At 37.2% G+C, this 21978-nt stretch overlaps 1 protein-coding gene across 2 annotated transcripts in view; it reads left to right on the plus strand.

Annotated features, from left to right (window-relative positions):
* Positions 1-224: 224 nt before the first annotated feature.
* Positions 225-21978, plus strand: part of Htr1f (5-hydroxytryptamine receptor 1F) — a 203939-nt gene continuing 182185 nt past the window's right edge. The window contains exon 1 of one of the 2 annotated variants that reach the window (XR_015452326.1): positions 225-981. The gene's annotated coding sequence lies outside the window, so the exon portion shown is untranslated. The remainder of the gene's footprint in view (positions 982-21978) is intronic. The other variant, XM_087213997.1, reaches the window with a different exon arrangement.

Raw genomic sequence — 21978 nt, forward strand, 5'->3', positions numbered from 1 at the left:
AGGCTGCTGCCTTCCAAAAAACATTAAGTTTCTAGGATCAGTCAAAGTGGGTTTGGAGAATTCTCCATACACTCACCGAACCCTATGAAACATTATTCTGGGAAAAGATTTAGAACCAGGAAAAAGAAAGGCATTCTTTCAAGGTTAAATCGCAGTCAAAATAGGAGAGATGTATTGTAAAGTAGCCCCAGCATACACCACTGGAGATGTCTTAGAATGAAATTGTAACTAAACCTCGACTTGATTATTTTGCCTGTCTTCCTCCTTCTCTCGCCCCCAAACCCAATTCTTTTTCAGGAAATACCTGCTTTGTAGAATTGTGGATAAACAGACCTCTGAACTCACCCAAATGGCTGGCTCACAATCCCACTCCCAAAAAACTACTGTTTAAACCACGCTACCCTTTTCCTTATCTGACCTCAACTTATTCTTAGCCATTCAACCGGATAAAAAGAGCCACTGGAAGAGAGATGCAAAGAGGGAAAGTTAAAGGAAATGAAAGTGGTTCTATTTTAGATGTTTTCAGAAAAGTGGTTGGCGTCATTTCCAGATTCTATGAACAGATAATCGCCAAGGTATCGCTTAAGGTAAAGAGACCAGGATTTTTCCTTCTCCTGCCCTTCTTCACGCAGCAGTGGAAAGGGAGGGAGGAGACGGATGAGGGAAGAGTGGGAAAGGAGGAAAAGTGAAAGAAGCAAGAAGAGAAAGGGGCGTTGAAAGAAGAGACGAAGGCGAGAAAGGAGAGCTGTTGGGGTGCTGGGGAGTCCCACGGGCCTTGGCCGGGCCCCCGCACCCCGGAACCCACCAGGTCGCTGGGCTGAGCACGGCAGCGCGCACTCGGCTGGCGCCCCGAGAGCAACCGGGAGGCGCCCGGGTCCTCCCGGCCAGGGTGGGCCCCGCGGGGGTTCAGCCCCCGCCAACCAGTGCCCAGGACCTGAGGGTCACCTTTCCCTCACCGGACCGTTGCGCGCAGCCATCAGGGTGAGTGTGAGGATCTGCTAGAAGCCCCGGGAGAGCGCGCGGAGCCCGTGCCTGGCGCGCAGATGGGAAGGGGAGCAGGGGTCCCTGGCCGGCTCCTCTCTCTGCTAAAGGGCTGGGAAGACCTGGGGGGCTAGCGACAATTCCGGCGCTACTTTGATGGAACAGCTCAGGAATTCAAGACTCTCTCTCCCCTTCCCTTTCCGCCCTTAACCTCTCTCCCCCGGGGTGAACTTTCGGGGAGCCCGCGTGGTACTAGGCGGAGCAGGTGATCCAGGCTGGGTCCAGGCTGGACCCAGACCCAAGGGCGAGGGACGGTTGTTCAAGCCCGTGAGGCCCCATTAGGGCGCAGGCTCTGGGCGCTCCTGCCTTCGGTCGCCGCTGGAACCTGCAGAGATGAGGCACCGGCACCGGAAGGTCAGGAGGGTCTTTAGTATTCAGGACGCGGTCGGGTCTGGGGAGGATGCAGGGGAAGGGATAACGTAAATGTGAGAGGCTGGGAGAAGCCACAGATCGGAAATCATTTGCAGTTTTCCAAGTTGATTCCCCTCGGTGAAGGGGTGAGAAGGAGCTTCTACCTCGCGGCGGAAAAGTGCCTATGCTACTCCAAGTCTTGACCAAGGAATGGTTTTTGGCATTTTCCTCATCAGAGGGGCGATAGAGCAAAGAGAAAAAGAGGGACCCGAGTGGCCGGTAGAATGAGGGTCCCTCCTCAGGGTTCCTGTGCCCCTCCCCAAGGGGCGTAGAGATGTGCAACTGTGTGCCTTAAAGTTGAGGAATGACATGGAGGGGCGAAGAGGAAGAATATATGCAGAGATTGGCATTTTGAGCGCCTTACATTCAGTATTTGATTTCGAGCTTATTTCGTTTGCATAAAAGAATTGGCCAAATAGGGCAGTGGGTGGAAATGGAACGTGCGCTCCCATGCACTTTGGAAGGAACAAACCTTGCTGTGATGTAGACGTCGTTTTCCCTCAGGCTCAGTATTTCCCAAGTACCTTGACGATTGTAATATAATTAAAATGATTTGTTAAGTGTACATTTAAGAGGACATAAGTGGGTAGGATACCTCCCCCTTCCCAATTTCTCTAGAACAGCTACTTAATTATTGCAGTTTGATCACATTTTAGTTGGCGTGCTGTCCCTAAAACCAGCAAAATTATACAGATTCAGCATGTGTTTCGTTCCAGTTCCAATTACATATAGATCTTTAAAATTCAATTTGGTGATCAACAGTCTAATCATCATTCCATTTGATTTGCTCCATTCATGTTTGTTGGGGGAAGTGGTCTAGATTGGGCTGCCATTCACTGATGGAGTGAGATTGTCCACACCAAAGCTAACCTGAGTAAGACTCTGCATTCCCTCAGAGCTTACAGTTGCTTTTGCCCTTCTCTCTCTTCCCCCACCCCAAACCTATAAGCAGGTTCAAGTATCATGATTTCTTGTTACCTCAAAGGAAAATGCCCAATTCAATCTATGTTTCAAGCTCAATCTTGATAATGAAAGTGGTTTTTCACTATTTCCAGTCAAAAGTGGTTTTCTAGGTTTTGGAAATGTTCACTAAGGAACAAAGTTGTATGCTTCTAGGGCAAATGGTATACTTGCCTAGTAGTAGCTTAGGAGTTCCTAGATATGAAAAGTAACTTATTTTCATCCAAGAAATTTTAGTGTATTTTCCACATACTCATTAGTTAACATGTTATCATTTTTTCAAGCCTCAATTTTGGAGTACTACCGAGCCAGTGAGATTAAATTATATCAAGGGATGTTCCCCTTCAACAGTATATAAAGAACTCTATTATTGGCATGAAAATTTCAACAATAACACCATTTTTGTCACTTTACTGCATTTGGCAAGTTTTATACATGGCTAGGATTAAGCAGTAGCACATTTGTGTGGGTAGCTTTTTCAATTATTTTAAATGTGTTATTTAGTTTTATAAAGTTCTTACACATACAAAGATTATCATAAAACTACTTATAAAAGTAATCTACCTTTCCACGGAACTATTTTTCTTTAATTTAAAATTAGATGTGTATGCTTTTTTTGCATATGCTTTTTTTCCCCAGAAAAACTTCCAAACTTATAACTTCTTAATTGGAAATAATAGTGTAGTTTGCTGGGGTTTTTTAAAATCCCATATAGCTGATCCCTTTTTAATTTCATTAACTAGTACTGAAATCATTTCAAAGATGTTTGAAGGACACTTTCTGGCATATTAGTACTTAATGGATAATGTAAAAAAACTCTGCTTTTCTATGCCTTCACCACAAAACAAGCAGGAAATACTGGTTTCTGCTCTAACAGTTAAGAAATTGATGGGAAACTCAGAATTGTAACAGGAATGATTCTTCCACTTAAAAATATACAATGAGAAATATTACAGAGCTTAGAAATGAACATCTATCAAAAATTATATCAAGTACACATAAATGTTAAGGAGGAGAAATGAGATGGATCTCCTTTTATCTATAATTTGTGGTGTTTCCTGTTCTCAGGAACAGTATGTGGCCTTTAAATTCAAGATAAGGAATTTCTGTTTAGTTTTATATCTTTGGGAAGACATCAAAGCATATCCAGCAGGAAATGTCTAATAAAAATCCTCTTACTATTAAATGAAGATTACCTTTCAGAAGAGAAGAGAGGACTCAAGACGGTTGTTAAGAAACTATGAAAGTTTCTCAGCCTATTCTTTAACCAGCGATAGCAATAGAAAATTGAGAAGTGACTGAAGTCTGGATTTATTTAGAAGTAAAGGGGAGAAGACTTGATGATAGATTAATGTTGTTACTGATGGAAGGAATGAAATCAAGACTCATGTCTAGAATTATGACCAAAGGAACTGGAATAATGAATTTGTCACCGAGTATTACGGGAAACCTAGGGAGAACAGTTAAGTTTTGAGAAGCTTATTAGATATCCAGATTCAGAGATCACAAGGGGTGTTGAGACAGAGCTCAGAGACAAAGTCAGAGGTGGAGATGAAAATGTGTGAGTCATCAGTGGAGAAGTGGCATTTACAACTACTAGATCTCATTAAACAATTTCAGGAGATAGTGCACTAAAGGACCAAGGTAAGAAAGAGTTCTAGAACATTCCAAATCATAGATACTGAAGAGAGTAGGAGTAAGAAAAGGAAATTGAAAAGGAGCAGGTGAGTAGGGAGAAACTCAGAAGGGTACAGTATTGTGGAAGCCAAAAGATATAAGTGTTTTAAGAAGAAGGGATTTATGATCAGTTGTCTCCAATGTTGCTGAAGGGTTAAATGATATGAGTATATAGACTTTTATATGACCTTTGTGTTAGCTTTCTATGATTGAAAAAATACCTGAGATAGCCAATTTAAAAGGAGGAAATATTTATTTTTGGCTCACAGTTTTAGTAAATGGCAGGAGTGGTAGGAGTGTATGGTGGAGGAGGCCTGTCCTCTTCACTGTGGTGAGGAAACAGAGAGAGATAGTAAGGAGTCCAGATCCCAATGTTCCTCTCCAGAGCATGCTGTTAGTGACCTACCTCCTTCCACTAGGCCACAACTCCCACAAGTTCTGCCACCTACCAACAGCCTTCAGCACATGGATCTTCACAGGACATTCAATATCCAAACTATAACAACCTTGATAAGTGTTATTTCAATCAAAATGGTAATGGCTACAGATTGATCGATGAATATTAAACAAGTATTTATGACTTAAGGATTCCAATTATAAGAATTTATCTTACAGATGCACTTACGTAAAAGCTTGTTCAAAGCAGTGTTGTACATAAAAAATCAATAGAAAACAAGCAAAATAGACTATGTATAGTCAGTCAATAGAATACTATCCAGTTGTTAATATTATTAAGGTAGCTTTCTATGTATTAAAAAGAAAACATCTTCATAATATATTGAGCAAGGAAAAAAGTTGCACAATATTATTTATCATTTATGAAAGAAAATGGAAAAATGAGCCTACATATGAAAACCTGTTTTAAAAAAACAGGAGATAATAGTGTTTCCCCACAGAATGGGAAACTGGGGGATAAGACATTATAATGAGAGGAAAATGGACTCCTATATATCCTTTACTTTCTTTGAATTCTGTACACAGAGATTGCTATTCAAAACTCTAAAAACATTCATAAATCTGAAAAGTATTTGTAATTTAAAATAAAGGAAAAGAAAGTGTGGGGTAGTGGGAAAATGAATGTTCTATATAACATTACTCTGAAGAACTTTTCAGAAAGAAGATTAAAGGTAGCTGGAGGGAGCCATGGAGATTTGTTTTTAAAATGAAAGCTATTAATGTTTGCATTAAACCAGTGAGAATGAACCACACAAAACATAAAGTTGATTTTTTAAAAACAAAATAAAGAGAACAACTGTGGAAGCAAATTTTTTTAACAAGTGGTCGGAGAGGGGATTAAAATTACTGGTAAAAGAAGAAACTGACCTAACTAGGAATACACCGGGTGTCATTTCCTAGAAACTCCCTGGCAGTGGTCTGTCCTTTGGTCAGCATTCTAGATTCCTGAAGCCATGCACCGCCTGCATTACTTGTGTAAACTGTTTCAATTGATGTTTTTGTAAAGTCTCAGTTTCCAGGGTCACTTACACCCTCAGCATCTCATCAAATCTTTTCTTACAATTGCTTGGTTCTCCTTTCAGTTTCCCGTAGCAGCTGGCATGGTTGTCACCCTTCTCAGAATTAACTCTGCCTCTGCCACCTGCTCCCTTCACTCTCAGCAGTATTTTTATTTACTGGAAATTCAGAGGTTTTCAGCAAGGAATCTCCTTGACCACTCCTAACTCTTGTGCATTTATCTGCTCATTCTATATTCAAGGTGACCTCATCTCTGCTCTGGATCCCACAGTAATCCCAATCCAATCTGAACCTTGCTTTAAAAATCATTCTTTTCCCACTTCCTTCCCCTTTGCCCCTTTTCTTCCTATTTCACATGACCTATTATACATTTAGTCCTTATTTACACTTTCAGTTTCTCACACCAGAGAAACTATTCGGTATTTACACATGTGTCCTATTTATTTCACTTAAGAGTATTGCCTCAATGTGCATCCACTTAGCTATAAATGTCTCTAATTTCTCTTTTTTTATGGCTGAGTAGTCCTCCATTTTATAAAAAAAAAAAACCACATTTTCTTTATCCAGTCTCTAGTTGATGGGCATTTGGGCTGTTTCCAAGTTTTAGCTATTACAAACTGCACTGCTATGAACATGGGTGCACATATATCACTGTGGTATGATTCTTTTAATTCTTTGGGGAAGATCCCCAGCAGTGGAATAGCTGGGTCAAATGGGATAGGATAGAAGGCAATGGGATTAATATGAGAAAATGGAAAAATAGTAACAAAATTTTTGCAAATAGGGAGGGCTGGAGGGGTTGAAGGGAGGGCTGGGCAAGGGTGAAAAACAAGAACCAAAAGAGACTATGTAAAGGTGCAAATTTCCAATGATGAATGTCATTATATTGTATACCTAAAATGTACCAATTATTAGAATGAATAATCGATAATGTAAAATAGGAATGAAAGGTCCAAAGGGGTAGGGGTAGTGGGAGGCACAGGGGAAAGGAAAGAAGGGAAAGGAAAAAATGATGAGAAATGGAAAAAATGGAAATAAAGTCTTTGTAAATAGGGAAGGGTGGAGGGTGTGAAGGGAGGGCTAGGAATGGGGAAAAAATAAGAACCAAGATGCATTATATAAAGGTACAATTCCCAATGAGAAATGTAATTGTGTTGTATACCTACAATGTACCAAAAAAAGAATTTAATACAAAAAAAAATCATTCTTTTTCACCTACAACTTAAACCTCCTCTTTATTTGATGACTCCAATATGTAAATATATTATTAAGATCATGTCACTCCCAGCCTTAAAATCAGCAGACAAACTGAAAAGCTTATCATGACCCTTAACTACCTCCCCCAATCCCATAACTATAGTCTTAAATCTTTTTCTCAGTCAGTTTTTCAGAAGAAAAACAACTATTTATTTAGTGTAACCTTCTCCTCCCCATCCATTAACTCATCTTCCACCACCAACTGGCTTCCATTGTGCCACCTTATGAATAATCACCTGTATAATTGTATCATTAAATCCAGGCTACTGATCACTGACATCTATCTTCTCTTTGAAGTCAATGACACCACTTTCTTGGTCCATTTTCTATATTTTTTAATTTTATTTCACCATTTGATGATCCTTTTCCATTATGCAGCCTCAGCTATCTTCTCTATTTACTTCCACTTTTCTTATTCTCTTGCATTCAAAGATCCCTTTGAGAATTGAAAAATAGATAATATACTATAAATTAATAAATAAAACACAACTATTGTATCATTCCCTAGAAAAAAATTTGCATAGATTTAAATATTTGCAGATAATTTCAAGTAATGGCAATTACTTCAGTCTCACTGAAGCCAATGGATATTAGGAATCTTTTCTAGAAGCTCTCATAAATTAATTTCAACAGCTATTGTTATTTCTTCCAATCTCTCCAGATGAAATGATGAACACTAGTTATTCCAAATGTGAAGATGAACCTCAGTCTTGCCATTTCCCATTTATGGTCCACTTACAGTGTACCCAAGTCCCAACCCAAATAGCCTGCGTGATTTTCCAAACCTATGCATTTCATTAGTTCCTTAATTTCTTCATAAATTGAGTCTAATTTTAAAATATAAATATAAAATTCTCATTCCTGTTGTTAATGGAAATATCAATCACTGCCAGTCAGTAAGTCATGAAAAATAATAAAAATATAGTGATATAATAAACTTTAATTAGATATTCACTGTCAGCTAAAAACAATTAGCAGAAAGGAAGATTAGCAAAAATTAAGAACAAATTTCACCAAACTGAATGTCTCTCAAGGGTGATTATGAAAAAAAGAAGAAAACTGAAAGAAGAATAAATTCCTCACTCTCCCATACAGTGACACTTAGTGTCATGATTGAGTACAAGTACAGTAGTCATGTTGAGTAGCTCCACTGTAGTCATGTTGAGTAGCTCACATTTGGGTAAACTGAACCCATTCTGCATATCTAATCCAAACATCCCCACTTTGTTAAAACCCCTAGGGATCACTACATGGACAAATCAGTGACTTTCAAGCCCAGTCAATAGATTTATAATTAAACTCATCTTTTCCCTTAGATATTTAAGCCACTTATATTATATATCCCATCAACAATGTTTCCAGGTACCTTCTTTTTTTATTATTCTTTTATTGGTACATTTTAGGTATACAATATATTTACATTTATCATCGGGTGCTTGTATCTGTACATGATGTATCTTAGTTCTTATTTTTCTCCCCATTGCCTGTGAGCCCTTCACCCCCTCCACCCTTGCCTATTAACATAAATTTTGTTTCCATTATTTTTTCTTTTCTCATAATTATTCCTTTCCCTTCTTCCCTTTCCCCTTCCCCTCCTAGCACTCCTACACCTTTGGAACTTTTAATATTTCGTTGTCAATTATTTATGTTAATCATTTTAACCCTTGTTTACACTTTCAGTTTCTCACACTAGAGAAATTATTCGGTATTTACACATGTGTGTCCTATTTATTTCACTTAAGAGTATGGCCTCAATATGCATCCATTTAGCTGTAAATGTCTCTAGTGTCTCATTCTTTATGGCTGTGTAGTACTCCATTTTATAAAAAAAAAAACAACACATCTTCTTTATCCAGTTTCCAGTCGATGGGCAATTGGACTGTTTCCAAGTTTTAGCTATTACAAACTGTGTGGCTATAAACATGGGTACACATATATTGCTGTGGTATGATTCTTTTAATTTGGGGGGGAAGATACCCAGTAGGAGAAAAACTGGGTCAAATGGTAACTCTAGCCCTAGTTCTTTGAGGTATTTCCATACTGATTTCCACAGTGGTTGCACCAGTCTGCAATCCCACCAACAATGGAGAAGGGTTCCTTTCTCTCCACACCCCTGCTGGCATTTGTTATTGGTTGATTTCTTGATAGCAGCCATTCTTTCTGAAGTGAGGTAGAATCTCAGTGTTGTTTTCATCTGCATCTATTGAATGACCAGTGATGTTGAACATTTTTTCATATATTTATTTGCTGCTTTTACTTCTTTGTCTGAGTATCTGTTCATTTCAGATGCCCATTTTTTGAATTGGGTCTTTGAATTTGGGGGTTCTGATTTTTTTCAGTTCCTTATATATTCTAGATAGTAGACCTTTGTCTGAGGTACAGCTGCTAAAAATTATTTCCCACATTGTAGGTTGACTCTTAGCTCTGTTGGTGGCTCCTCTTGCTGTGCAGAAGCTTTTTAATATGATGAGATGCCAGTTGTTGATTCTTTGCCCTAGCTCCCATGCTACTGAGGTTTTGTTCATAAAGTCTTTTCCTAGGCCAATGTCTTCAAGAGTTCTACCTAACTTATCTTCCAGCAATTTTAGTGTTTCTGTCTAAATATTTAGATCTTTAATCCACTTTGACCTTAGTTTAGTGCATGGTGACGGATATGGGTCTAGTTTTAATCTATGGCAGGTTGAAATCCAGTTTTTCCAACACCATTTATTGAACAAGCTATCTTTCCTCCAGTGAGGGTGATTGGCTCCTTTATCAAAGATGAGGTGGCTGAGTATGTCTGGAGTTGTTTCTGCATCTTCTAATCTATTCCACTGATCTTCGGGTCTGTTTCTTTGCCAGTACCATGCTGTTTTTATCACAGTAGCTTTTTACTATAGTTTCAAGTTGGGGATTGTGATACCCTCCAGCCATGTCTCTGTTGCTTAGAATTGCTTTTGCCATTCTAGGTCTCTTCTGGTTCCAAATGAATTTTTGGATTGTTTTCTCTAGTTCTGTGAAGAATATTGTTGGAATTTCAATTGGCAATGCATTAAATCTATATAGTAGTTTTGGAAGTATGGCCATTTTCACTATATTGGTTCTTCCTACCCAGGAACAAGGGATATCTTTCCATTTTCTTATATCCTCCTCAATCTCCTTTTTCAGAGTGCTGTAGTTTTCAGTGTAGAGGTCTCTTGTTTCCTTTGTTAGGTCGATTCCTAGATATTTCATTTTTTTGGATGCTATTGTAAAAGGAATTGTTTCCTGAATTTCGCTCTCAATGAGTCTACTATATGTGTATAAGAAGGCTATTGTCTTTTTAGTGTTGGCCTTGTATCCAACTACTCTACTGAATCTGTCAATTAGGTCTAGAAGACTTTTGACCAAGTTTTTTGGGTCTTCTATGTAAAGTATCATATTGTCAGCAAGAAATGACAGTTTAACTTCTTCCTTTCCTATCTTTATTCCTTTTATTTCTTTCTCTTTTCTAATTGCTGTGGCTAATGTTTCCAGAACTGCATTGAACAGGACTGGTGATAGTGGACATCCTTGTCTTGTTCCTGATTTTAACATGAAAATTTTCAGTTTTTGACCATTTAGTATGATGTTGGCTGTTAGTTTTTCATAAATAGCCTTAATCAGGTTGAGATAAAAACCTTGTATTTCAATTTGCTGTAGGGTTTTTTATCATGAATGGGTGCTTTATTTTGTCAAATGCCTTTTCTGCATCTATTGAGATGATCATGTGGTTTTTGTCCTTGACTCTGTTAATATAGCATATTACATTTATCAATTTATGGATGTTGAACCATCCTTGCATCCCTGGGATAAATCTGACTTGGTCAGGGTGTATGATATTCTTGATGACACTCTGTGTTCTATTTGCCAGTATCTTGTTGCGGATTTTTGCATCTATATTCATTAGGGAGATTGGTCTGTAGTTTTCTTTTTGGGTTGTGTCTTTCCCTGGTTTTGGAATCAAAGTAACACTTGCTTCCAGGAATGAATTTGGAAGCCTTACTCCCTTTCAATTACCTTGGTGAGTTTAAAGAATAATGGTGATAGTTCTTTAAATGTCTTGTAGAATTGAGCAGTGAAGCCATCAGGACCTGGGCTTTTCTTTGTCGGAAAAATTTTTATTACATTTTCAATTTCACTCATTGTAATTGGGGTGTTTAGAATTTCTATATCTTCTTCATTTAACTTTGGCAATTCATATATATCTAGGAATCTGTCCATTCCTTTTGTGTTTTCCATTTTATTAGAGTACAGGTTCTCAAAGCAGGTATTTATGATCCTCTGAATTTCTGCTGGATCTGTTATGGCTTCACCTTTTTCATTCTTAATTGCATGGATTTTAGCCTTTTCTTTTCTTTATTTGATAAGGTTGGCTAAAGGTTTATCGATTTTATTTCTTCTTTCAAAAAACCAACTCTGATTCATTAATTTTTTGTATCATTCTCTTAGTCTCCACTGCACTGATTTCTGCTTGGATCTTTTTAATTTCCTCTCTTGTACAAGCTTTGGGTTTGTTATGCTCTTCTTTTTCTAGGTGCTTGAGGTTCTGCATTAGGTTATTTATCTGAGTCTTTTCTGTTTTCCTAATATGGGCATTCACTGCTATGAATTTCCCACATAGAATTGCTTTCATTATGTCCCATAGATTCTGGTGTATTGTAGTGGCATTTTCATTTATTTGTAGAAACTATTTAATTTCTTCTTTAATTTCTTATGTGATCCATTGGTTGTTCAAGAGGGTGTTATTCAGTTTCCATGTGTTTGTGGGAGTTTTGTGGTTTCTTATGTTATTGACCTCCAATTTTATTGCACTATGGTCTGATAATATACAGGGGTTAACTTCAGTTCTTTTACATTTACTTAGACATGTCCTATGAGCTAGCATGTGGTCTATTTTGGAGAATGACCCATGTGCAGCTGAAAAGAATGTGTATTCTGATTTTGTGGGGTGGAACAGTCTGTAAACATCTATTAAATCCATTTGTTCAATAGCTTGGTTCAGTTCTAGCATATCGTTGTTAATTTTTTGTCTAGATGATCTATTTGTGATAGTGGGGTATTGAGATCCCCCACTATAACTGTGTTAGTGCTTATTTGGTTTTTCATGTCCATTAATTTTTTTTTGTATAGTTGGGCGCATTCATATTTGGTGCGTATGTATTTACGTTTGTCATCTCCTCCTCTTGGATTGTTCCCTTCACAAGGATGTGGTGACCATCTTTGTCTCTCTTAATTAGTTTGGGTTTGAAATCTACTTTGTCTACAAATAAGATTCCTACCCCTGCTTTTTTCTGGCTTCCTGTAGCATGGAGAACTGTTTTCCATCCTTTTACTTTCAGTCTATGAATTTCCTTTTGAGTTAGGTGTGTTTCTTGTATACAGCATATTGCTGGGTTTTGCTTCTTAATCCATTCTGTCAGTCTGTTTCTTTTGATTGGTGAATTGAGGCCATTAACATTGAGAGTTATAATTGATAAATATTGACTCATCTTTGTCATGACATTTTACCATTGTTGGCTCTTTTATATCTTATTTTCCCCCTTTCCCTTTAGTTTCTTACCTTGCCTGGTGGCTTCCCTGTTGGGTCTCATGGAGTTGTGACCTTCATTGTCTTTTTGTAGGATATTGCTTAGAGTTGGTTGGAGTGCTGGTTTGGTGTTCATGAAATTTCTCAGGTGTTCTTTGTTGTGGAAGTATCTAATTTCCCCATCAATTTTGAAAGGCAATTTTGCCGGATACAACAATCTAGGTTGGAAGTTATTTTCTTTTAGGGCTTGAAATACTTCACTCCAGGCTCTCCTTGATTTGAGGATTTGTGTTGAGAAGTCTGCTGTGATTCTGATGGGCTTTCCTTTGTAGGTGATTTGTTTCTTTTCTCTAACTGCCTTTAGGATTTTGTTCTTCTGTTGGGTTTCTGGGATCTTGACTATTATATATCTAGGTGTAGATTTTTTTTTGATCATGGCTAGTTGGAGTTCTATATGCTTCACTTATCTGTTTGTCCAATTCTCCACCTCTGTCTGGGAAGTTTTCTACTATTACTTCTGTGAAGAGTTTTTTATGTCAATTGTACTTTCTCCTCTTTTTTCATGGACTCCTATCAGTCTTATGTTGTTCTTCTTTGCATCATCTAGCAGCTGCTGGATTGATTTCTCATGGTCCCTTACTATTTTTAAGAAATCTCTGTTTTCATGTTCCTTCACTGCAATCCTGTCTTCCATATCTGATATACTATCTTCAGATTCCCTTAATCTGTTCTGTATGCTTTCAAAGAATTTTTTAATTTCCTGAATAGCTGTTTGAATCTGTTTCATGGATTACATTTCTTTCTTATGTTGGGCGATCATGGTTTCCATTTCTTTCTTATGCTGGGCATTCATGGCTTCAAGCATATTTCTTACGTCATCTATTTTTTTAATCTGTTTCTGTTCTAGAGCTTCCAATCATGTCTTTCACTCTGCTCATCATCTCTGTAGTTATCTTGGAGATTATTTCTGTTTTGAATTTTTCTAGAGCCTCATGCATCTGTTTTGTTACTTCCTGTGCTATCAGTTCAGGGTGTCCAGGTGGTTGAATATCAGACTTTTCCACCTCGTTTCCCCCAGAATTTACCTTTTGTGGGGTGGAAGTCTGAGTTTGTGCCCTAGTTACATGTCTTCTCACTTTTGTTTTTGGTACTGTCCTTCGTTTAGTTCCTGGGTTAATACTTTGAAGTTGCTTATTGTAAGTATCTTCATTGATGTATTTAGAACCCTTATGGAATGATTGCTTCTCAGAGGTGTCTTCCAGATATAGCTAGCCTTTAGGTTTTGAGTCTCTAATGGTGCTGAGGCTGTCTCATTTTCATTGTACCAGGAAGGACAACTGATTAGATCAATCACAATACCTTAGCCCAAGTGATACAATTAGCAACACAATAGCATCGAGTACCTCTGAGAAAATGACAATCTGTGGTAGTTATTAATCTATCACCTTTAACTGTGTGAATTAAATCAAAATTGAGGACCAACCCAACATATGTTTATAGCAAATAAACTCTTCAATGTGGCAACTTTACCCTTTGGAATGGGGAGTTAGAGTTGGGGAGGGAGGGATAGGTATTCAGAAGGATAGTGGGTTAGCAGTGAGGCCAGAGGACACAGATGAGAGACATAAAGAGAAGAAAAGAAGAATAAAGAAGAAACATGAATTAGGGCCAGAATAGGAACACAAAGGGAGATGAAGAACAATGTGGGACAGAAAGAGAGTGAGGGAGGGAGGGAGGGAGAGAGAGAGAGAGAGAGAGAAGAAAAAAGAAAGAAAAAGGAAAAATTTTTAAATCACTAGATAAGGAAAAAATCAAAAAATAAGAGCAAACAAAAATAATGGTAATTTTGAAAATAAATAAAAGATAAAAATGAAGGGACTCCTTCAGGGTATGTCTTTTCTGTCACAATAGACAAGGTGGGCAAAAGTGTGCAGTTATAAGTCAATGAGTCTCAGTAAGCCAGTCACAGACCCATGAGATTCAGGCAGATTTCTGGCTGCAAGTCCCAAGCTCCCTGTCCTCCTGAAGGGTTGAACTGTGCAAGGTTCTATTGCAGGTTCCAGCTGCCTTTCCACTGGAGATAGTACAGGTTCTGATGGGAGGTGATGATCCTTCTAACTTACCAATTACAGTGGTCTGGTGTGCCTTTACTGCAGATTCTCTTCACTTTTCCTGTGGGCTTCAGTTATCATCAGGGAGTCTGAGAGAGGCCTTCTCTCTCTTGTCCACTTCTGCTATTCAGGACAATGGCCTTTATGTCCCCCTGTGCCTCTGTAGTGTGAAACGAGGTAGTTGCACAGCCAAGAGGCCAGAGGCAAGGAGGGGCGATGGCTGGCATTGTTGTTCTAGGTGCCAGCGCGGCTCCATGGGTGGCTGGGGGGTGTGCCCGGGTGGTCCTTAAAAGCCCTTGGTTGCAAGTGGGCGTAGTCAGCCAGGCAGAGCTGGGCTCAGTCCTGGGCACTCTGTTCCCCGCACGGCTCTCTTAATTCTTCTTTGTACCTAATATTAAATTCAATCAGTCTGTTCCCACTGGGTCCCTTGAATCTATCTGCTCTACCTGTCTGACCACCCATGACTTGATTTAGGTCAATATGCCTGACGTAGGCTCTTTTTATACCTTCCACATTCACGCCTTTGTATCTCTCTTTGTGCATGTGAGTCATTTTTTTCATATCACCACCAAATTAATTTTAGAATTATTACTGCCCCATGCTTAGGAGCTTTAGCCACTCTACTTTGACTGTCTTGCAACTATGCTTAGGAAACATCTCACATTTCGATGCATGTGGTTTCCACTTCTCTTCACTCAGCTCTGAATGTGCTACTCAATGGCAAATTCTTAGTCATCTGCCAGAATTTCTTATACTTGTTTTCCTTCCAAAATCTCCTCTTTCATTAGAAAGTAAACCATTCCTCTGTATGAACTATGGCCCTTTTGTGACTATAGATGCTGGACTCACCATGTTGCTTCTATTTTATTCGTTTACATCTCTCCTTTCACATTAAGCCAGTGAGTCCTTAGAGACAGGAATTGAGCTTTGTTGGTCTCCATATCTATAGATGCATTGAACCGTAGAGCTTGGCCCAAAGAGCACCAAAAGGAAACTTGCTGACTCTAAAGTGCCTAGCTGGAGAGTATCTATAAACAAGTCATGCAGCTGAACATGTCACAGTTACGCTTGGGTGGGAGTCACTTTCTAGAAATCCACTCAGAAAATTCTCTCAATGTCAAGTAGTGGTTCTATGACATTTCACTCTTCGAAACTCATTTGCAAAATTAAAATTAAAGAAAAAATACAGAAAATCTTCTAATATAATGATCTGTACCTACTATCTTCAAGACAGATGGCTATTTTTCTTTTATAATAAAACTTCAAGGGAAGAAAATCATATAAACTCATTCAGAAACCCTCTTTAGTGTGCTGCTGCTTTTATTTTTTCATATACATTATAAGATGTATAATGTATTTTTTAAAGAAAGGCAGTATAGGGTTATGTTTTCCTTATATCAATCTTTCATCTATTTCAAAACATAGGTCAACCAATATGAAACAAAATATCTCAATGAAATCAGAAGTTATTGTAACCTATTCATCTTTTGCAAATGTTTAACTTTCCACTTTATCCAAGACACAGAGGTCTTTTCCTACAGTGCAACTTGAATTGTTTGTCTCTTTTTATCTTATAATTAATATATCAGTGTATCAACACACTCATAGAGAAAATTAATTAAATAAAATCTTCTTTGGAATAGACAAATTTTAAGTATAAAGTAATATATCATTAAAATAGTCAAGGTTATGTGTAAATACCTAGACATGAGAAATGCCCACAATATTTTATAATTGTGTTTTGATCTTCTCATACCTTGCATTCTGAGGTACTTCTGATATATTTGAAAAATCTATAATTTATGACTTGTTTTTCTAATTACCTTTTTAAAGAGCTGGAAAAGTAGATCACTGGCAGAGTTCTTGACTAGCATGTGTAAGAACCTGGGTTTGATCTCTAGCACTGAAAAACAAGTTATTCTTTCAAGCAAGATTCCTGAATATTGCATTAATAGCTAAATAATAACAAAATTGACTAATTTGGCTCATACCTGCAGATAATAGTATCTCAGTTACACAGTATGATTTACAGTGAATACATTAATTGCATATTTTTCATACTTTTAATCAAATGTTTGCAATAATAAATTCTAGATTTGGAAAACGGTCATTTCAGCACTCTGGCTGCATATTATCTAGTGCAACCACTGAAACATGGCTCTAATTCAAGGCATCTTTTAGATGTTCTTTGGAATATTGGCAGCTGTACTTGAGAAGCCAAGGACCCATCAATCTTTATAATTCTGATTGAAATAAAAGCAACTGAGCTCTCTATTCTTACTTTTCATAATTAAATCTAGGTTTTATGATTTGGAGATTTTATCTTCAAAAAAAGAAACTTGGGGGCCGGGGATTTAGCTCAGTGGTTTCACCGCCTGCTGCGCAAGCACAAGGACCCGAGTTTGATCCCCGGTACCAAAAAAAAAAAAAAAAAGTAGATTAAAAAAAAAAAAAAAAGAAAAAGAAACTTGGGTTTCAAATGGTCAAAAGAACCACTTTTCTCTGAAATGCATCTATGGCTCTTTCTTTCCTCTCTTTCCTGATTAGGTTCAATCTGTCACCATCAATTTTAGTAGATATCAAGTGAAAGAAACTAATATTTCTATCATAGTCCCAATCCTGGACAGAACTTTCAAGTGAATGAGTTAAAACCCTAACAAACTTTGTTTTTGTTCAAAGAAGTTTAAATGCTCATGTCTGTGCACATTTTCCATTCTCTCAGATCTTTTCCCTCACTAAAAGTAGGCACAACCTTTCATTGCATATCATTGTTACACTCAGACCCTGAGGAGAAATTTGTAAAGGTTGTTATATACATTTGGCAAAAGAGAAGATAGAAAAATAAGAGATAGGGAGAAGTTCAAATAATTTCTCAAATTATTCATTCTGTTGTTTCAAAAATATTTCAAATTATATGCTAACTGGTTTCATTTATACTATCAATTTTTCTTATTTCATTGAAAAGAAAGTTTTGCACTATTAAGAATCTTTTCTGTCTATGATTTGTATTCAGAGTAACATCTTGGCCTTTCTTTTAAGACCATGGTATACAGTGTATTAATTATTGTTCTCCAGTTATTTTGTTTATTTTTTCATAGAAATAGGAAGTGGTTTTATATATTCTTTATTAATATCTACTTAATTACATTAAAATAAAAATTTAAAGATTGTTGCACTTTGAAAATGTATATAACTGTATCTTGTCTTTGTAAAACTGTGAATAGACAATATTTCTGCAGTAACTAAGGAAGTTTAGCATTAATTTTCTGCCCCAAAATATCTAATTCAATGTAAGACAGAAATATGTAGAGTTCACAGAGAAGAGGAGTAAGTGGTTTCTGAATTAAAACATTTATGATTGCTTGTAGCATGCAAAAATGGTATCAGACATGACTAAATATAAACTGGAAGGAATGTCCCTGACCCAGATACAAACTGAGTAGTTACAACACTAATTTAGAACTATATGTAATGAATACAAGCATAGTAGTTTAGGAATGAACTCTTTGATTGCTTTCAAAGTTGCACTCAAATATATTATTACATTTATCATCATTTTTGGAAATTCATGATAAGCCTAAATTTACAGAAGAAGGAAGTGATTCCCAGAGAGGCTGAATGATTTATCTTGTAAGCAACGCGCAGAGGAAGGCATCAATCCATAATTTGACTTGGTCCAGGCATCTTTCAACTTAAAATGTTACCTTTTTAAAAAAAATTTAATTTTATTGGTACATTTTAGGTATACAATATAATGACATTCATCATTGGAAATTTGCACCTTTACATAATCTCTCTTGATTCTTATTTTTCCCCCTTCCCCTGCCCTCCCTTCAACACCTCCATCCCTCCCTATCCACAAAGACTTTGTATCTATTTTTTCATTTTCTCATATTAATTCCATTCCCTTCTTTCCTTTCTCATACCTCTCCAACTTCCCCTTCCACTTTGCCCCCTTTCTTCCTATTTCACATTACCTATTATACCTTTTAGTCCTTATTTATGCTGTCAGTTTCTCACAATAAACTATTCAGTAATTACATATGGGGGTCCTATTTATTTCACTTGAGTATTGCCTCAATGTGCATCCATTTAGCTATAAATATCTCTAATTTCTCATTTTTTATGGCTGACTAGTACTCCATTTTATTAAAAAACCACATTTTCTTTATCCAGTCTCTAGTTGATGGGCATTTAGGCTGCTTCCAAGTTTTAGCTATTACAAACTGTGGTGCTGTGAACATGGGTGCACATATATCACTGTGGTATGATTCTTTTAATTCTTTTAGGAAGATACCCAGCAGGGGAATAGCTGGGTCAAATGGACTTCCAGTCCTAGTTCTTTGAGGTATCTCCATACTGATTTCCACAGTGGTTGCACCAGTCTACACTCCCATCAGCAAAGGAGTAGGGTTCCACTTTCCCAACAGCAACACCAGTGTCTGTTATTGGTTGATTTCATGATAGCAGCCATTCTTTCTGGAGTGAGGGCTCAGTGTGTTTTCATTTGCATCTCTCGAATGACCAGTGATGTTAAACATTTTTTCATGTTTGTTTGCTATTTCGACTTCTTTGTCCAAGAAATATCTGTTCATTTCAGATGCTCATTTTTGGATTGGGTCTTTAAATTTGAGAAGTCTGATTTTTTGAAGTTCTTAATAGATTTTAGATAGTAGACCTTTGTCTGAGGAACAGCAGGTGAAAAATTTTTCCCACATTGTGAATTGTCTCTTCACACTGCTGGTGGTTTCTCTTGCTGTGCAGAAGCTTTTTAGTAAGAAGAGATCCCACTTGTTGATTATTTGAGCTAGTTCACGGGCAAATGAGGTTTTGTTCATAAAATAATTTCCTACCCCAATGTCTTAAAGAGTTCTACCTAACCTCTGTTCCAGCCAGTTCAGCATTTCTGTTTTAATATTTCGATCTTTAATCCATTTCAATTTTAGTTTAGTGCATGGTGAGAGATATAGGAATAGTTTTAATCTTCGGCAAGTTGAAACCCAATTTTTTCAGCACCATTTATTGAAGATGCTACCTTTCCACCATTGAGGATGTTTAGCTCCTTTGTCAAACATGAGATGGCTGAGTGTGTCTGGAGTTGCTTTGGCATCTTCTAACCTGTTTCATACTGTCCTCAGCTCTGTTTCTTTGCCAGTACAACGCTGTTTTTATCACCATAGCTTTGTAGTATAGTTGCAAGTTGGGGGTTTTAATACTGCCTGCCATGTCTCTGTTACCTAGAACTTTTGCTATTCTGCATCTCTACTTGTTCCAAATAAACTTTTTGATGGTTTTCTCAGGTCCATGAAGTATGCTGCTGGGATTTCAATTGGGATTGCATTGATCTATAAAGCAGTTTTGGGAGTATGGCCATTTTCACTATGTTGATCCTTCTTACCCAGGAGCAAGGGATGTCGTTCCAATTTTTCATATCATCTTCAATCTCTCTTTTCAGAATGTTACAGTTTTCAGAGAAGAGATCTTTGATTTCTTTTCTGAAGTTGATTCCTAGGTATTTCAGTTTTTTGGATGCTACTGTGAAAGGAATTGTTTGCCCTATTTCTCTCTCAGTGAGTCTGTTGCTCCTGTAGAGGAAAGCTATTGATCTTTCTGTGTTGACCTTGTATCCAGCTACTCTACTGAATTTGGTTATAAAATCTAGAAGACTTTTGGTGGAGTTCTTGGAGTCTTCTGTATAGAGTATCATGTAATCTGCAAATAATGACTGAGTTCTTCATTTCCTATTCTTTATTCCTTTTACTTTTCTCTTGTCTAATTGCCATGGCTAAAGTTTCCAAAACTATATTGAACAGGAGTGGTGATAGTGGACCTTCTTATCTTGATCCTAATTTTAGTGTGAAGGATTTCAGTTTTTGACCATTTAGTATGATATTAGGTGTTGGTTTTTCATAGATGGCTTTTATCAGATTGAGGTAGAGACCATCTATTACAATTTTTTATGGGGTTTTATCATAAATGACTGTTGGATTTGTGGAATGCTTTTTCTGCATCAGTTGAGATGATCATATTGTTTTTGTTCTTGGTTGTATCGATACAGTGTATTACATTTATTGCTTTTCATGTGTTGAATCATCCTTGCATCTCTGGGATGAATCCCACTTGATGAGGGTGTATGATCTTCTTGATGATCTTCTGCATTCTGTTTGCCAGTATCTTATTAAGGATTTTTGTATCTATGTTCATTAGTGAGATTGGCCTATAGTATGCTTTTTCAGTTGGGACATTCTCTGCTTTGGGGATCAAGGTGATGCTTACTTCCAGGGATGAATTTGGGAGTATTGTTTCCCTTTCAATTTCATTGAAGAGTTTAAACAATAGTGGCAGTAGTTCCTCTCTAAATGTCTTAAAGACTTCAGAGGTGAAGCCCTCAGGACCAGAGCTTTGCTTGGTAAGGTTTTTTTCCTTTTTCAATTTCATTGATTGATATTGGGTTGTTCAGAATTTTTAGGTCTTCTTCGTTCAACTTTGGTAATTGATATGTATCTAGGAATCTGTCCATTTCTTCTGTGTTTTCCATCTTATTGGCATATAGGTTCTGGAAGTAGGTATTGATGATCATCTGGACTTTTGCTGGGTCAGTTATAATTTCACCCTTTTCATTCCTAATTGCATGGATTTGGGCCTTTTCTTTCCTTTTTCTGATAAGGTTGGCTAAGGGTTTGTCAATTTTGTTGATTCTTTCAAAGAACCAACTCTTGGCTTCATTGATTTTTTTGTATCATTCTTAGTCTCCATTGTGTTGATTTCTCCTCTGATCTTTATAATATCCTCCCTTGTATGAGCTTTGAGGTTGTCCTGCTTTTCTTTTTCTAGAAGCTTGAGGCTCAGCATCAGGTTGTTTAATTGGGCTCACTCTGTTTTCCTAATATGAGTATTCACTACTAAGAATTTCCCTCATAAGACTGCTCTCATTGTGTCCCATAGATTCTGATATGTAGCACTGTCATTGTCATTTAATTGAAGGAATTGTCTGATTTCTTCTTTAATTTCCTCTGTGACCCATTGGTTATTCAGAAGTGTGTTGTTCAATTTCCATGTGTTTATGAAATTTTTCCAGTTTCTTTTGCTATGGATCTCCAATTTCATCGCACTATGGTCTGATAATATACAGGGGATAAATTCAATTCCTTTGCACTTACATAAATATATTCTATGAGCAAGTATGAGGTCTATTTTGGAGAACAACCAGTGTACAGATATAAAGAACATGTATTCTGATTTGGTGGGGTGGAACACTCTATAAATGTCTTTTAAGTTCATTTGTTCATGAGTTTGACTGAGTTCTAGTATTTTGTTGTTTATTTTTTCTCTACTTGATCTATCTATTTGTGACAATGGCATTTTGAAGTCCCCCACTACTATTGTGTTAGTGCTTATATGGTTTTTCATGTCTGTTAGTATTCGTTTTATATAATTGGGGGCAATAGTGTTTGGCCCATATATATTTATAATTATTTTCTCTTCCTCTTGGATTGTTCCCTTTACAAGGATGTAGTGTTC

Source organism: Heterocephalus glaber, unplaced genomic scaffold (genome assembly GCF_053883595.1).
Source record: "Heterocephalus glaber isolate CG9 unplaced genomic scaffold, H.glaber_assembly_v1.0 deba00000122, whole genome shotgun sequence".
NCBI classification, from domain to species: domain Eukaryota; kingdom Metazoa; phylum Chordata; class Mammalia; order Rodentia; family Bathyergidae; genus Heterocephalus; species Heterocephalus glaber.